The sequence below is a fragment of the Bison bison genome, unplaced genomic scaffold, assembly GCF_000754665.1.
Source record: "Bison bison bison isolate TAMUID 2011002044 unplaced genomic scaffold, Bison_UMD1.0 scf7180017864373, whole genome shotgun sequence".
NCBI lineage: Eukaryota > Metazoa > Chordata > Mammalia > Artiodactyla > Bovidae > Bison > Bison bison.
Genome location: NW_011494945.1, coordinates 5,227,331 through 5,233,910, shown reverse-complemented (window position 1 = coordinate 5,233,910; position 6,580 = coordinate 5,227,331).

Sequence of the window (6,580 nt, the reverse complement as noted above, 5' to 3'; positions counted from 1 at the left end):
GCAGCACTTTCACAGCATCATCCTTTAGGATTTGAAATAGCTCAACTGGAATTCCATCACTTTCACTAGCTTTGTTCATAGTGATGCTTTCTAAGGCCCACTTGACTTCACATTCCAGGATGTCTGGCTCTAGGTCAGTGATCACACCATCGTGATTATCTGGGTCGTGAAATCTTTTTTGTACAGTTCTTCTGTGTATTCTTGCCATCTCTTCTTAATATCTTCTGCTTCTGTTAGGTCCATACCATTTCTGTCCTTTATCGAGCCCATCTTTGCATGAAATGTTCCCTTGGTATCTCTAATTCTCTTGAAGAGATCTCTAGTCTTTCCCATTCTGTTGTTTTCCTCTATTTCTTTGCATTGATCACTGAGGAAGGCTTTCTTATCTCTCCTTGCTCTTCTTTGGAACTCTGCATTCAGATGCTTATATCTTTCGTTTTCTCCTTTGCTTTTCGCTTCTCTTCTTTTCACAGCTATTTGTAAGGCCTCCCCAGACAGCCATTTTGCTTTTTCACATTTCTTTTCCAAGGGTATGGTCTATTCCATGGGGATGGTCATGCTTGTTATATGGCAGTTCTATTTCCAGTTTTTTAAGGAATCTCCACACTGTTCTCCATAGTGGCTGTACTAGTTTGCATTCCCACCAATAGTGTAAAAGGGTTCCCTTTCTCCACATCCTCTCCAGCATTTATTGTTTGTAGACTTTTTGATGGCAGCCATTCTGACCAGCGTGAGATGATACCTCATTGTGGTTTTGATTTTGCATTTATCTGGTAGTGAGTGATGTTAAACATCTTTTCATGTGTTTGTTAGCCATCTTTATGTCTTCTTTGAAGAAATGTCTATTTAGTTCTTTGGCCCATTTTTTGATTGGGTCATTTGTTTTTCCGGTATTGAGCTGCATGAGCTGCTTGTATATTTTTGAGATTAACTCTTTGTCAGTTGTTTCATTTGCTATTATTTTCTCCCATTCTGAAGGCTGTCTTTTCACCTTGCTTATAGTTTCCTTCATTGTGTAAAAGCTTTTAAGTTTAATTAGGTCTCATTTGTTTATTTTTGCTTTTATTTCCATTACTCTGGGAGGTGGGTCATAGAGGATCTTGCTGTGATTATGTCAGAGAGTGTTCTGCCTATGTTTTCCTCCAGAAGTTTTATAGTTTCTGGTTTTACATTTAGATCTATAATCCATTTTGAGTTTATTTTTGTGCATGGTGTTAGAAAGTGTTCTAGTTTCATTCTTTTACAGGTAGTTGACCACTTTTCCCAGCACCACTTGCTAAAGCGATTGTCTATACTTCATTGTATATTTTTGCCTCCTTTGTCAAAGATAAGGTGTCCGCAGGTGCTGGCATTCATCTCTGGGCTTTCTATTTTGCTTCACTGATCTATATTTCTATCTTTGTGCCACTACCATACTGTCTTGATGACTGTAGATTTGTGGTATTGTCTGAAGTCAGGCAGGTTGATTCCTCCCATTCCATTCTTCTTTCTCAAGATTGCTTTGGCTATTCAAGGTTTTTTTGTGTTTCCACACAAATTATGGAAATTATTTGTTCTAATTGCTAAGTCGCTTCAATCATGTCCGACTCTGTGTGACCCCATGGACTGCAGCCTACCAGGCTTCTCCATCCAAGGGATTCTCCAGGCAAGAACACTGGAGTGGGTTGCCATTTCCTTCTCCAATGCATGAAAGTGGAAAGTGGAAAGTGGAAAGTGAAAGTGAAGTTGCTCAGTCGTGTCCGACTCTTTGCGACCCCATGGACTGCAGCCTACCAGGCTCCTCCATCCATGGGATTTTCCAGGCAACAGTACTGGAGTGGGGTGCCATTGCCCTCTTGTTCTGTGAAAAATACCATTGGTAGCTTGATAGGGATTGCATTGAATCTATAGATTGCTTTGGGTAGTATACTCATTTTCACTATATTGATTCTTCCGATCCATGAACATGGTATTTTCTCCATCTATTTGTGTCATCTTTGATTTCTTTCATCAGTGTTTTATAGTTTTCTATATATCATAGAACACTTCTGACATGAAATGTGTGGGTGTTTTCCTCATACCAACATCTAATTCTCCAACTCTGCAAATACCAACTTGGTTACCCGAATGTGGGCTTCTCTGGTGGCTCATTGATAAAGAATCCACCTGTCCATGCAGAAAACTCAGGTTAGAACCCTGGGTCAGGAAGATCCCCTGAAGAAGGAAATGGCAACCCACTCCAGTATTCTTGCCTGGAAAATCCTATGGACAGAGAAGCCTGGTGAGCTACAGTCCATGGGGTTGCAAAAGAGTCAAACACAACTTAATGACTAAACAACAACTAGTCCATTTCTTTTTCTTTGCTATTTAGTACTCCATTGTTCCAACAGATTACAATTTACTTAACAGTTTTCTAATTGATGGACTTGCAGATTGTATTCTGATTTTTTACTATAGCAATGCTGCTGTAAAGAGTCCCTATGTGCATATACTGGAGTTTTTCCAAAGTATATTCTTAGGAATGGAGTTGTGTAGTGAAGTACATGCATCAACTAGCAACTATTGCCAAATTGCTCTCCAAAGTTGTTTCACCAACTTGACTTCCAATCAGAAGAGTATAAAATTTGTAATTTCCCTGTACCTTTCTTTACCAATACTTGGCTCATCAAACTCTTAAATATTAGTCAGTTTCAGAGATGTGAAATGGTATTGCACTGCCGTTTTAATCTGCATTTCCTCTATTAGTACTGAGGTTGTACATCTTTTCATATGTTCATTGATCATTTGGATTTTCTTTCCTGAGAATTGCCTATTCATATTTTTGCGCATTTTCCTACCAGATTCATTTTATTTATTTTGATTTGTAAGAGTTCTTTGCATAGTCCAGATACCTTTGTCAGTTAAGCACTGGAAATAAGTGTATTTTTGATCTCTTTATGGTTTTTTGGTGATCAAAAGTGGTATTTTTTATTTTAATGAAGTCAAATTCATAAATATTTTCCTTTATAGCTTGTGATTTTGCACCTGGTTTAAAATTTTTGGCTTTACCATGAAATCAAAAAATATTCTATTTTCTTCTGAAAGTTTTAGCCTTTGGCTTTTCTTATGTAAGGCTTAAAGCCACTAGAACAGATTATTTGATTTGAGGTAAAGATTCAGTTCTCCTGTGTACAGAGGAGCCTGGTGGGCTATGGTCTATAGGGTTGCAAAGAGTTGGACACAACTAGAGCCACTTAGCACACACACGAAGTTTCAATTTTGGCTTCTCCATACTGGTAAAATATTGTCCCAGCGCCATTTATTGAACAAACTCCATCCTTTTCACTACATTTCCACCTCTGTCATCTATAAAGTTTCTATTCACCTTTGGGTTTATTCTGTAATCTCTAAGTCTGTTCCATTGGTCTATTTATTTTCCCTGTGCCTATGTCTTTATTTTTACAGTTTTATGCAATCTACTCCAATCTTTTACTACTCCTTCCTCCAAAGTAACTTATTAAAGTCGCCATGACCTGTGTTGCCAAATTCAATGGTCAATTTTCAATCTTTATTTTACCCAATCTCTACCGCTAAAAAAGTTATTAAAACCATGGCTCACATACAAATATACAATGAACACTTATCAATGATCTTATTTTACTCATTATTTAATAAGAACATTAATAAGATATTACAATCAGTTCAAAGAAGAATTCAATAAAGTCCATGTTTTAAAGCAATAAGGAATGCTATAACAAGTTACAAATAGATGCAGAAATGGTCTATCCAAAGAGTAAATGCATTTCACCATTACCACCAACACTATCAATGCTTTCCACAGGAAACAATTCATTTCTATGAACAAGAATTATTGCATTATTAGTTTTTGACAACTTACAAAGTTATAAAAAGGTCAGATACTATGAAATATGAAGATAACCCTAAGAAAGGGTATTAAACAAATATTTTTTTTTTTTTTTGAGAGGGCATTTCAAAATCTTTCAGAATGTTTACTAGCACCACAGTATCATATTGTCCTTCTTGAAACATCTTCCTTTGCATGTATGCCATCCTAACCTCTTGATTTTCCTCTTTCAATTTTCCCTAAGTGTTGGAGAACCCCAGGACTCTGAGCTCTCTTGTCTCTTTTTACACTTTCCCGAGTAGCATCGTGTTGTCCAAGAGCTGGTAAGCTATAGCACACAGGCTAAATCTGGCCTGCCACCTGCTTATACAAATGAACTTTTATTGGAACATAGTCACATTCATTCATTCAGATTATCTATAACTACTTTCAAACTACAATGGCTGACCTAAGTAGTTGTGACAGACTGGCCCACAAAGCCTAAAATATTTACTATCTGGCCCTTTACAGAAAAAAGTTTGCATGGATTTGCAAACCCATGATCTAGTCTTCTGGTTTTCAAAACTTAATACTAATGACTCCCAAATGTATATGTCCAAGCTGACCTCACCCCAGCACCCCACTTTCTGGCCAAATCAATGAATTCTTCAGGACACAGCTCAGCTGCTGTTCGATGTCAGATTCTTGATGACAATAAAATGAAGCTCCAAGTCCTTTCTTTAGTATACAGCCATTAGTGACTGTTTATCTATATATCATAATTTTATAAACATATTTTAAAATAAACTTTAAATTGACTAACATTTAAAACTAACTTTAATATGCTTGTTTTAAATATATTACATGTATTGAGCAGAAGTTAGTGCTGGAAACAAAAACCTCTCTACGTATTTCAAGAAGAGAGGGATACAATAAAAGGGACTGTATACTTTCAATATTATTGGAAGGGCTGGAGGAGAAGTCAGGGGCCACAACCTGAATATTTGTTTCAAGGTCACACCACCATAGTTGCAGCCCAGAGATCAGGAAGTTGCTGCAGCTGCAAGCACTGTAAGCTGTAACTGCTGCTGCTGCTGCTGCTAAGTCGCTTCAGTCGTGTCCGACTCTGTGTGACACCATAGACAGCAGCCCACCAGGCTCCCCCGTCCCTGGGATTCTCCAGGCAAGAACACTGGAGTGGGTTGCCATTTCTTTCTCCAATGCATGAAAGTGAAAAGTGAAAGTGAAGTCGCTCAGTCGTGTCCAACTGTTCACGACCCCATGGACTGCAGCCTACCAGGCTCCTCCGTCCATGGGATTTTCCAGGCAAGAGTACTGAAGTGGGTTGCCATTGGCTTCTCCAAAGCTGTAACTACTGCAGCACAATTGCCTTGTGCCCACTTACAAGAGGAGGACTGAAGGGGGAATGCTGCACAATTTCAAAAGATACTAGAGCCTATGTCACTGGCTATCTCACCTGATATCCACTGAGAGAAGACAAGTAAGAGATGGCGGGGGGTAGTCTAAGGAACAAAAATAATTCTGGTTTTTGCTCACCCTGATTACTTTCACTGCTCTTAGGATACTCTTTCTTAGAAGGGGCTTTTATTTCCTGATCACCATTTCCCTCTTCCTTCTCCCCACCTCTATCCCAGCTTGCTTCTTCCAATTCTCTTTCATTTCCTCAAGCACCTGCTATTGGTCACTTTCGGTAGAAGCCTGGGAGAAGTTTTAAGGGAGTGGCTATTTGTAAGATTGGTCCTTCATTTAGTAAATATACATTTTATTTGTCTCTGCTCTGTGTGTGGAGGCAACATGAGTAGAAGGTATGATCCCTTACATAAAAATTTGATAGATAGATATAGAAATAGATATATATGCTATATGCCAGGCACTATGCTAAGAACTTAATGTTGGTTATCTCATTTACTTCTTATATCTCTCTAAGATCAAAGTTGTTCTCATCCTCATACTCAGGTAAGAAATGTGAGTCCCAGAGAATAAGCAATCTGTTTAAGGTTGCCCAAGCTTGAGAGTTGCAGAGCCAGGTGCCAATGTAGCCCGGTCTTACTCTAAAGCTACTGCTCATGACAACACTGGCACTACTTGTTTAAAAAAAGTATGGTTAAAAAAAAAAAAAAAGTGTGGCTTTTGCAGAGTTACCATTGAAATGACTGGAGTGGAAATCTGGTGACTTCAAACCACCAGTCCTTGAAGGTCCATAAGAAATGCCCACAAGTTACTAGGCAGTAAGCTCTGGAAGACACCCATTTGCCCCCTGTTCAAGTCAAAGTCTTTAAAACTCAAAGGAGGAAGTAATTTCTTCTGGGTGGGGTAACCTCAAAGACTTCTAGAAGGATCTGACATCTGATTTCAAATTTGAAGGATAAGTAAATATAGCCAGGCAGAGTTGGACCAGGCTCAGTTCAGTTCAGTTCAGTCACTCAGTCGTGTCTGACTCTTTGTAACTCCATGAACCACAGCATGCCCGGCCTCCCTGTCCATCACCAACCTCTGGAGTTTACCCAAACTCATGTCTATTGAGTCGGTGATGCCATCCAACCGTCTCATCCTCTGTCATCCCCTTCTCCTCCTGCCCTCAATCTTTCCCAGCATCAAGGTCTTTTCAAATGAGTCAGCTCTTCGCATAGGTGGCCAAAGTATTGGAGTTACAGCTTCAACATCAGTCCTTCCAACGAACACCCAAGACTGATCTCCTTTAGGATGAACTGGTTGGATCTCCTTGCAGTCCAAGGGACTCTCAAGAGTCTTCTCCAA